This window comes from Otolemur garnettii, unplaced genomic scaffold (genome assembly GCF_000181295.1).
Source record: "Otolemur garnettii isolate 467f Iridium unplaced genomic scaffold, OtoGar3 scaffold00044, whole genome shotgun sequence".
NCBI classification, from domain to species: Eukaryota; Metazoa; Chordata; class Mammalia; order Primates; family Galagidae; genus Otolemur; species Otolemur garnettii.
Genome location: NW_003852439.1, coordinates 10603914 through 10615669, shown reverse-complemented (window position 1 = coordinate 10615669; position 11756 = coordinate 10603914).

Here is an 11756-nt window from a genome sequence, read left to right as displayed (position 1 = left end):
TTTTTTGGTTGCAGCCATCATTGTTGTTTGGCGGGCCCGGGCTGGGGATTCGAACCCGCCACCTTAGGTGTATGTGGTGGCGCCTTAGCCACTTGAGCCACAGGCGCCGAGCCATCTCCTTCTGTTTTAACTGTGAAGGTGACAATGAAGAGACTTTTTTGCCTCTTGACATGGGTGTGATGAGAGGAAATGAACATAGTGGGCTGTGTGGGAGTGGAACTGACAGTGGAAGCTGCTTTCCCACCTGGAGCTTCTCTTTGTGGTGTTGAACAATAGGTGCAGGTTATGCTTCCACTAGGGAGAGTGTGCCAAGAGCCCTTACCCTTCTTTGCCATGAACCTTTTGTAGCCATTGGCTCTTTTATTTGATCAAGAAGGGGTCTAAAAAGGAGCTGTGAAGCATTTGTCTCCACTTTGTAATCAGGAACCAGCTGATTCCCAGCCCTGGTCTCTGTTCTGGCTACACCCAGTGAGTCAGTGGTTGCTCTGTCTCCTCTTGCTCCATTCTGGTAAATACAGTTCTCTGCTTGGATCCCCTTCCTCACACTGATCTGCTCAGTAAAGACCAATTGTGCTGGAACATTCTGGATTAAGTGGCTCTCCTCCATGTTCTTGCCAGCATCCATCAAAGCTTTTATCTCCTGTGTCCTGATTGCTCGTTGACATGTCTGTATCCCTCACTACATTCTGGGCTCTTTGAGAGCAGAGATGCAGAAATGAATCATACTAGCACCATTTCTGTCACTTGTTGAGTGAATGACTGAATAAAGGAGCAGTTAATGCAACCACACTGGCAAACATGTATATGTGTTCCAAGCCTTTTTGATGACGTGAAATCTCCAGAGGGAAATATATTTACCTGGAATGTAGAGGGTATGTGTGAACTGTGTTTTCACTGATTGTACAGTATACTATTAACAGTTTTGATTGCTGCTGTAACAAACTGTACAAATTTAGTGGCTAAAACAACACATATTTATCATCTTGGAGTTCTGAAGGTTGGATGTCTGGAATGAGACTCCCAGGGCTAAAATCAAGGTATTTGCAGGGCTGTGTTCTGGGGGCTTCAGGAGAATCTCCTTGCCTCTCTAGCTTTTATAGTTGCCTGCATTGTGGCTTTGCCTTGTGGCCCCTTCCTTGGGTTGTTTGAGATTTTTTCCTGCCCCTGTCACTTCTAACACTCACTCTAACCTCCTGCAAGGACCCTTGTATATGGAGTCCATATGAATATCAAAGAATAATCTCTCATCTCAGATCCTTAGTTATATCTTCCTCTGATCATGTCTGGTGACATTCACAGGTTCTAGGGATGAGGATATGGACATCTTTGGGGAGATCATTGACCAGCTTAGCACATTCAGAAAGCTGCAACCATACCTCCTTATCTGTATGTGCCCAAGTTCTTCCCATCATTCAGGACACGTGTTGTCTCCTCTAGAAAATCTTCTTTGAGTCTCTTTCTCTCCAGCTAGATGCTCCTCAGCCCCAGTTTCTGTTGCTGCTCTCACAAGGAGCACTTCTCTGGTCAAAGCCAGCTCCTCCTTGGTCTGTGCATCTCTGCACCTTTCCTCTTCCACAAAGCTCCCCTTGCCCTGTCAGTCTCATGCAGAGACCTCAGCTTGGTGAAACTCATGACACCCTCCATTTTAATGACTACCACAGTGCATTCCAGTTCTCTATTTGCATGTCAGTCTATGGCCTACACCAGGCGTCCTCAAACTATGGCCCATGGGCCACATGCAGCCCGCCGGGTGTTTTTGCCATTGGTGCCTGTCCTGCTTAGCAGCCAACTTGTCCTGGGGCCTGCAGTCCAGCCCTCCAACGGTCTGAGGGATAGTGAACTGGCCCCCTGTTTAAAAAGTTTGAGGACCCCTGGCCTAGACAAACAGTGAGCATCTTGGAGCACAAAACTGCCTCTGAAGAATCATGACATGCTAAGTGCTGGCACAGAGTTTGGCACATAGCATATGTTGACAGAATGGTATGAAACTATGTCTGCTGTTTGAACTTCCACAGCATTCATGCTCTGTCACCCTCACCCTACAGAGTACCAAGTGCCTTTGTATGAGGAGACGAGTATTCATCGCTCAGGGTATCCTGACCTGGAGGCCACATGCTAGGGCCTTCTCCCAGGACTGGAGGCCCTTCACTCTTCCCTATGTCTTGTCTCTTGCCACTCTCTGAAACACAAATCATTTTTAAAACTGAAATCAAACATCAATTTATTGATTTACATTGTGAAAGAAAACTGCATGGCTAACTAAATATTATTTCTGTCTCATAGCAAGAAAAATCTACCCTCAAGGGCAACTTGGCATCACAAAGTTGCTTGGTAAGCAGAGTATTGAGATAACCTTAAAGGGACTGTGCCCAGACTCAGAGGAGTGTACAGGGTTGGGCCAGCCCAAGGCAGACAGGCCATTGCCCCATGGAGTGCCTTATTCAGCAAACAGGAGAACTTGACAGCTGGGCCACCTCCACAGGACAGAATGTGCTGGGAGCACGCTCAGATAGTCTCAAGGTGCTGGGGTGATCCTTGGCACAGTATGGTCCCTGTATGAGAGCAGTTAACTACAGCCTACTGGGGACACCAGTGATGTTTGACTTGGGTGATTTTCCATCCCTCAAATAACTAATTATGACTCTTCTCTTCCTCCCTCCCTCCGTCCCTTCCTGTGTTCTGCCTTTATTTCTTTCTCCTCTCTGGGGGGTCTTTTTTTTTTCCCTCAATTGTAGTTTACTTACAATAAAACGCTCTCTCTCTCTCACACACACACACACACACACATACACACACACATATATATATACCGGGGGAGACCAACAACAACAAAAATATACATGTTAAGTGATGTTATCTAGGATTACTTTGGAAGTTGAACTGAATTATGGTAGCAATGTGTAGTATGACATTTGCTTAAAGGATGGCATTAACCAATGCCATCACCATGCTAGCATCACCATGTGATAGGCAGGACAGTCAGGGAAAACTGTTGTTGTTCAGAGAGTGCAAGACCATTTTGAAGTGGTAATTGAAATTCAAGAACATTGTGGAAGTACAAGAATGTAGGTGTGTGAGTCTGCAACAGAACCTCCAACATGCCTAATAACTTGCACGCATTCATGATAAGTTTAAGATGCGTGGTACTATGTGTGATGGTGCACAGGGTAAGATCTGGGAGGCCTCGCACAGCAGCAAGTCCTGATTCTGATACAGTGTTGGAACAGTTTACATGCTTGTCATAGTAGTTTACCAAACAATGTGCACGTGAGACAGGAGTCAGCAAAATAAGCACATGATGCATTCTTTTTCTTTTCTTTTCTTTTCTTTTTTTTTTTTTTGAGACAGAGCCTCAAGCTGTTGTCCTAGGTAGAGTGCTGTGGCATCACAGATCACAGCAACCTCCAACTCCTGGGCTTAAATGATTCTCTTGCCTCACCCTCCCCAGTAGCTGGGACTATAGGCACCCACCACAATGCCTGGCTATTTTTTGGTTGCAGTTGTCATTGTTGTTTGACAGGCCCCAGGCTAGATTTGAACCTGCCAGCTCTAGTGTATGTGGCTGGCACCTTAGCCGCTTGAGCTACAGGTGCCAAGCCACATGATGCATTCTTTACATAGGAAACAGAAAGTTTCATCATAAGATTATTACATGCAACAAGGCCTGAAAGCCACCTCAGTGAGAACTTGCCAGGACAATGGATGAGGAGGTGTGGTTGAGTTTCCTCCACATTCTCCTAACTTAACACCCCCTTGACTTCTACTTATGGGGGACCTTAAAAGGATGTACTTTACTGTGAAAAACCAGCTATTCTGACAGTACCTTAGGAGGACATGGTATTGCGCAGCAGCACAAGCGGATACTTTGGTCACTATAAACAGAAGTGTCTGGATGCTAATGGCAAACACTTAAAGCACCTCTTGGAATTGCAGTAGTCAAATGTGACTTGTATTCATCTTTTGTTATTGGTATATATTTAATATTATAATTTTAGTGCAGCTATTTCCTTTCTTTTTTTTTTTTTTTTGAGACAGAGCCTCAAGCTATCCCCCTGGGTAGAGTGCCGTGGCATTACAGCTCACAGCAACCTCCAACTCCTGGGCTCAAGCGAGTCTCCTGCCTCCGCCTCCCAAGTAGCTGGGACCACAGGCGCCCGCCACAACGCCCGGCCATTTTTTGGTTGCAGCCATCATTGTTGTTTGGCGGGTCCGGGCTGGGGATTCGAACCCGCCACCTTAGGTGTACGTGGCTGGCGCCTTAGCCGGTTGAGCTACAGGCGCCGAGCCCAGCTATTTCCTTTCTTAAAATGTATATGCATTTGGGCACCCTCTGTATATGTGTACAGATATTTATTTATTTATTTTTAGAGACTGGATTTTTCTATATTGCCCCAGCTAGAGTGCAGTGGCTATTCATAGGTGCTATCATAGCACACTACACTCTCAAACTCTTGAACTCCTGGCCTCAAGCAACCCTCTTGCCTCAATTTCCCAAGTAGCTGGGACTATACCATGCCTGACTAAAATGCATTTATTTTAAATGTACAGCTTAATATGGTTTTTTTTTTTTTAAGAGACAGAATCTTGCTGTTTTATCAGGCTGAAGTGCAGTTATGGGATCATAGCTCATTGCAACTTTGAAGTTCTGTGCTCAAATGATCCTCCTGCCTTTTCCTTTCAAGTGACTGAGTCTTGTGCCACAAAACCGAGCTAATTTTTATTTTATTTTATATTGTACATCATATTATGTTTTATTTATTTATTTATTTTTTGAGACAGAGTCTTTACTATGTTGCCTTTGGTAGAGTGCAGTGGCTTCATAGCTCACAGCAACCTCAAAATCTTGGGCTTAAGCAACTTTCCCAAGGCTGCTTTGAGGGCTGGCCGTATGGCTAAGCTTCCTCTGTTCCTCATTTCCATAAGGATCCCTACAGTGCCACCCAGCCACCTGCAAGGTCAGTCAAGGTCGCTGCTGCTCCTCATACCTAGGAGCATCAAACTAACACATTTGTTCCTTCCTTGGGTTTGTTGTGGTGCCTTTTTGAGGACTTTTTCTTTTCTCCAGGTTGCTGGGTTGTGTCAGTGCGTGTGTGCATACACAAATAACAGGGACTCTGCACTGTCTTTGCAGTTTCATCCCACACAGCAGAAGTCTTATTGATGATTTGGGGGTGGGCCTATCAGAGGCATTCTGAAAGGCTGCAATGAAGACCTGAGAGATCCACAGTTCTCAAGAGAGATGCCTTATGGAGGGCAGGTCTTGCAAGACCGCTGTGAGGCAGGAGCATGTTTGTTTCCAGTGCCACAGGGGAGGAGAAGATGCTGTTGGAAGACTATTTTGGCTTAATGTAAAGAACTTTATAGAACTGTACAGCCATGGGACAGGCTTGTGATTTCTGATTTCCTAGAATATACAAGCAGATTCTGTCAGAGATTCCTGCATTGGGCAAGATCCATTTTATTCATTTGTTAACACTTAACTATGAGCCAGTTAATGCTTTTCTCCCAAGAGAATATCTCCTGGGAAAAGAAACCAAAAGAAAGAACATGTTGGCTCGGTGCCTATGGCTCAAGCGGCTAAGGCGCTAGCCACATACACCTAAGGTGGTGGGTTCGAATCCCCAGCCCAGGCCTGCCAAACAACAATGATGGCTGCAACCAAAAAATGGCCAGGCTGGCGGGCGCCTGTGGTCCCAGCTACTTGGGAGGCTGAGGCAGGAGACTCGCTTGAGCCCAGGAGTTGGAGGTTGCTGTGAGTGTGATGCCATGGCACTCTACCCAGGGGGATAGCTTGAGGCTCCGTCTAAAAAAAAAAAAAAAAAAAGAAGAACATGTTGAAGGTGAAATTTCAGGAGCAGTGACATTGATGTAGGAAGGTAGTTTTGCGGAAGGACTTGGATTATCCCTCAGATTGCTCTATAGTGGTATATAAGACCAGCCACAATCCATTCAGCCACGTGGAAATGCCTTCCACATCAACATCCTTTGTTGGGCTAAAGTGAGCTCTCCCAAGCCAGTTACATTAGGTCTCCTATCTCTGAAGAGATGAGAAAATCCCAGAAGGGGTGGCATCAGGTCTGGAGGAGAGAGCAGAAGATGTAGGCTGCAGGAGACGCCTACTTAGGCACTTCAAGGAGAGCACCCTTCTCTCAGCATCAGCTCAGAGCCAACTTTTCTTTCTTCTTATGACTCAGCCATCATTAATTAGAAAAACTGCCTGAGCATTCTTCATTTCAATCCAAAGCTCTGCCTATGCTCAAGCTGTTGCTGCTGTGGAAATTTGCTCCTTTTTCATTTAAGGTCTCAGTGAAGACTTGTCCTTTCCAGAGGACCCTCTTTGAAGAGTCCTCTACTCTACTTCATGGTTTCTGCTGAGTGGAAGACAACACAACCTATGTATTTTCCACTGGTCCCACTATTAATATGCCTGGGGTCCCACATTGGGAGCAGGGCTGGGGACCTGAGATGAGAAGCACGTCACTCCCAGCAGAGAATAAGAGATGTCATGAAGTAAAGAAAAGATCCCGGGGGTGGTGATGAGCCTGGATTTGTTTGCTATTTCCAATGCTAATTAGTTGTGTGACTTGGGTAGTTTCTTAACTCCTCTGAGCCTTGGTTTCTGCATCTATAATACATGGGTTGATGGCATGTCTTATACTTGGTTGTTGAGATTATTTCATGAGAGGCTGTAGGTGGAAATGCCTGGTGTGGTCCTTGGCTTTGTGCTGGAACTCAGTGAATGCTGCTTTCCCAACTCCACCTCCCACCTGTTCCTGGGAACTTTTCATTCTATCCAAGGCCTTCTTAGTGGCTGCCCAGCAAATGCACTGGTGGTGATGGGCACCAAAGGAGCAGTCTTGTTGTATTGTATGGAAAGTCTTGGTGCTTTTTAAAACTTCCAGAGAAGTCCATATCCATAGTAAGTGGCCACTTCTGCCATTCCAGAGGGTGACCTGGGGAGTGGAGACCAGACTCCATCTGTTACTTGCTCCCTCACTACCTTGATATGGCCTATATTTCCTCCCATTTGTTATTTTTATTTTCTTATCATCTTCTGGCATCAGTAGGTTCACCTAATCTATGGGTTGGAGGGTAAAAGTCATTTTCTTTTCTTTTTTTAAATTTCAGGTTAATGTGAGGGTACAAACAACTAGGTTACATGTTTGCATTTGTTAGGTAGAGTCCTTCTTATAGTTGTGTTCTGCACTCAGGAGGTGTGCCATATACCCTTACATTGTGACCATTAGGTGGGAGCATGTCAATCCCCCTCCCTCCTACCTTATCCCTCCTGTTCCTTTCCCCTCCCCCCCAGCTTGAGTTGAATTGAGTTTTTCTTTTATGTGGGCATGTATTAGATTGTCTGCTGGCTTCATATTAGTATTGAGTACATTGGATACTTTCTTTTCCATCCTTGTGATGCCTTACTAAGAAGAATGTATTTCAATTCCATCTAGATAAATACAAAAGTGTAAAGTCTCCATCTTTTTTATGGCGGGATAGTATTCCATGGTATACATATACCACAGTTTTTTAATCCATTCTTGGGTTGGCGGGCATTTAAGTTATTTCCACATCTTGGCAATTGTAAATTGAGCTGTAATAAGCAGTCTAGTGCAAATGTTCTTATGATAAAATGATTATTTTTTTCGGGGTAGATGCCTAGTAATGGGATTGCAGGGTTAAATGGGAGGTATGATTTGAGTTCTTTGACAGAAAGTCATTTTCAAGGATGGAGAAGAGGAAAGCCAGATATGTGGGCTGCCTCTCCCATAGTAGCACCTTGGACTCTTTAACAGTGAAATTAGCTGCCCCGTTGGAGCAGAGACTCTATCATTTACCTCTTTGGTTGGAGCAGTGAGTACAGGCCCTGCCCATGGCAGCAGCTCATCAATAGCTTTTGATGATCCAGTGAAAGATTTAAAAATTATAGGATTCTGACACATGCTACAACATGAATAGGCCTTAAGGACATTATGCCAAGTGAAATAAGCCAGACACAAAAGGATAGTATTGTATGACTACACTTATATGAGGTTTCCTAGAATAGCCAGATTCATAGAGACAGAAAGTAGAAGGATGGTTGTCAGGGCCTAGGGGAATGGGAGAGGGAGTTAGTGTTTAATGGAGATAGAGTTTCGTTTGGGATGATGAAAAAGTTCTGGAGATTGATGGTGATGGTTGCACAACACTGTGAGTATGCTTCTCACCACTGAACTGTACACTTCAAAATGGCTAATTTCATGTTAAGTATATTTTACCACAACAAAAAATTATGTGTATATAGTCTAATCAGTGCCCACAATTTTAGAGATTATGATATAATCAATTGTTTCCCAAAGGTAATACTGGCAACTAATGTTTGTAAAGTATAAAAATGTCATTGGATTTAATCTTTTTTTTTTTTTTTGACAGAGTCGTATTGTTGCCCAGACTAGAGTGCCAAGGCATCAGCCTAGGTCAAAGCAACCTCAAACTCTTGGGCTCAAGAAATCCTCTTGCCTCAGCCTCCCAAGTAGCTGGGACTACTGACACCCACCACAATGCCTGGCTAATTTTTCTTTCTTTAGTTGAGATGGGGTCTCGCTTTGCTCCATTTAGTCTTGAACTCCTGAAATCAGGTAATCCTGATTTCCTCAGGCCTCCCAGAGTGTTATGATTATAGGCATGAGCCACTGCCTGGACTTGGGCTTACTCATTTATTCAGCTAACACTCCCTTGGTGCCTGTACTACCAGAGCTCCTGAGCCATGGCTCTTCTTCCACAGCTGGGTGCTAAAGAGAAGGATGAAGAGACTGAGAAGGGATAGATTCATTCCACTGGTGTCTGAGGCAGTGCCCATCTGGAGTTTGCTATGTGAGGAAGCCCTTAAACGAAAGAGGGAAAGGCCTCCAGGAGAGGAAGGTAGGGCCAGCCCAAGGGTGCAGGCTAGGGTCATGATGGTGTCTAGCCTGTCTGAGAAACAGCCAGGAAACCTAGTAGGGCCCAGGGTGGGGCTCCTAAGGAAATAAAATGAGATGGAAGGGTGGTGACCTCAGGTCCTCAAACCTTGTATCAGCCTCACCTCAGTTTCCTGCCAGCTAGTGGTCTTGGCTGACATTTTAAAAAAAGCCTCTGTAAATCTCATTTTTCTCATCAATAAAATAGAGATAATACTTCTCAAGTTGATGGGATTCAATCAGCAATTTGTATAAAGCAGTGTTTCTCAACCTGTGGATCGTGAACTCTTTTACAGGGGTCGCCTAATATATCCTGCATATCAGATATTTACATTAGGATTCATAACAGTAGCAAAATTACAGTTATGAAGTAGCAATGAAAATGATTTTATGGTTGGGGTCACCATGACATGAGGAACTGTCTTAAAGGGTTGTGGCGTTAGGAAGGTTGAGAACCACTGGTATAAAGTGTTTAACCGAGATATATCTATCTCTATAGATCTGTGTCATCTATGTCTGTCTCTGTAGGAACATGCACACAGACACACATACACAAGAGGCAGGGTGGGGCGAGAGAACAAGCCTTGGTTATTTATAGGTTTCACTTCCCTGTTTTGCACCCAGACATTTGGCTCTGGGAGGTGAAGAGGACATCCTGGGTGTGTCTGGCACCCCAGGTCTCCCAGCCTAGTATCTCTGTCGGTGTAGCTGGAGTATTGGGGCCCAGGGCGGAAGGTCTGTGTGGGTGTTAAGGCTTGAAAGTCCTAAGTCTGGTTCTTTCACTGGATTGGGGCCCAGGTCTGAGTTCCAGTCCTTTGGGTGGTCCAGTTTGCCTTCTTGCCATGGAGACCAAACTGGGTCAGTGAGAATCCTCTGCCCACTTTTTGGAAAAGCAGTTTGGGAGGCAATAGGGTAATTTCTGTCAATGGAAGAGGCTGTATTTTCATCATGACTTAGATATGATAGAGCCCAGAAAAATGATTTGTTCAAGAGAAGACAGTCCAAGGAGGAAAAGGGAGGTAACATGATAAGCTTCTGTCAACCATATTTGGATGGACAAAAATTACTTTTTCATTTTTATTAATTCCCAGCAGATATTTGGCATGTCTCTCACAGATCACAATATTCACAAAGCTGTGACTTTATCACCCTGGATATCACCGATACTTAATCAAAATAGATGGATGCTGAAAATCAATGAAAGGATCTAGGCTATTTTCTTCACTTGGTTTTTTCAAAAGATATAGGGACACAAATGGCATTTTTTCCCCCATTGCTTTATAAGCCATGTCAGCATAACTACTGAGGGAAGATGCCTGGGACAATGCCAAGGAGGCATTAGGAGCAAAAATTTCAGGTTATCATTGATGGAAATTTCCACAAATGTATTTTCAGGCTAAAAGGTCAACTTATTGGACTAATGTGGGCATCTGAAAAGGGCTCTGATTAACTAGTCAGTCTCATTCATCTTTCTGTTTTGCTTTTCCCCCATTAATTCATCTTTTTTATTGAGATATAATTCACATCTCATAAAATATAATTTGATGGTTTTTAGTATATTCACAAAGTTGTACAACAATTAACATTAATTACTTCCTGAGCATTTTTATGACCCCAGAAAGAAAACCCCATCTCTTAGCATTAACTCCCCACTTCTACTTTTGGCCTGGCAACCACTAATCTACTTTCTGGTTCATAATGTTTTGTCATTTTCAGCATATAAGTCTTGCCCTTCTTTTGTTATTATTATTATTATTTTTGTAGAGACAGAGTCTCACTATGTTGCCCTCAGTATAGAGTGCTGTGGCGTCACACAGCTCACAACAACCTCCAACTCCAGGGCTTAGGTGATTCTCTTGCCTCAGCCTCCCAAGTAACTGGGACTACAGGTGCGCGCCACAATGCCTGGCTATTTTTCTGTTGCAGTTTAGCTGGGGCTGGATTTGAACCTGCCACCCTCGGTATATGGGGCTGGCGCCCTACCCATTGAGCCACAGGTACCATAACCTGTTTGTTATTCATTTACTTTAAATAAAAGTATTAGGCTATAAGTATGAAATGTCTAGTTTCCTTAAGTATGACATTTGACAGTTGATACCTCTGACATTTCATTTGGATGCTTCTTATTAATTAATTAATTATTTTATTATGAAGGTGCATCCTCATTCTTTCAAATGCATATTTTGCCTTGTGATTATTTTTCAAAAAAAATTTTAGAGCAATTTTTGTGAAACCATGGATAAGTCAAAAATTTGTGGGGTTTTATTGTTGTTTGTTCTTTGTTTGTTTGTTTTGACAACAGAGTCTCACTCTGTCACCCTGGGTAAAGTGATCTGGCATCATAGCTCACAGCAACCTCGAACTCGTGCTAAAGTGATCCTCTTACCTCAGCATCTGCAGTAGCTTCTTTGTTGCTGACATACACAAACTATCATTAGGATGGCAAAACTGTCAATAGTTGAGGCTCATACTTTGATTAATTGTACTGCTTCTTGTTTGAGGTATAATAAACTGAACTTTTAATTCAAAACTGGACATTTCAGGGCTAGGGGCAGTGGCTTACGCCTAGAATCCCAGCACTTAGGAGGCCGAGGTGGATTGGTTGCCTGAGTTCACAGGTTTGAGACTAGAGTGAGCCAGAGTGAGACCCCGTCTCTAAAAATAGCTATATATTGTGGTGGGCACCTGTGATCCCAACTACTTGGGAGACTGAGGCAAGAGAATCGCTTAAGCCTAGGAGTTTGAGGTTACTGTGAGTTATGATGCCATGGCACTCTACGAAGGGTGACAAAGTGAGACTCTGTTTAAAAAAAAAAAAAA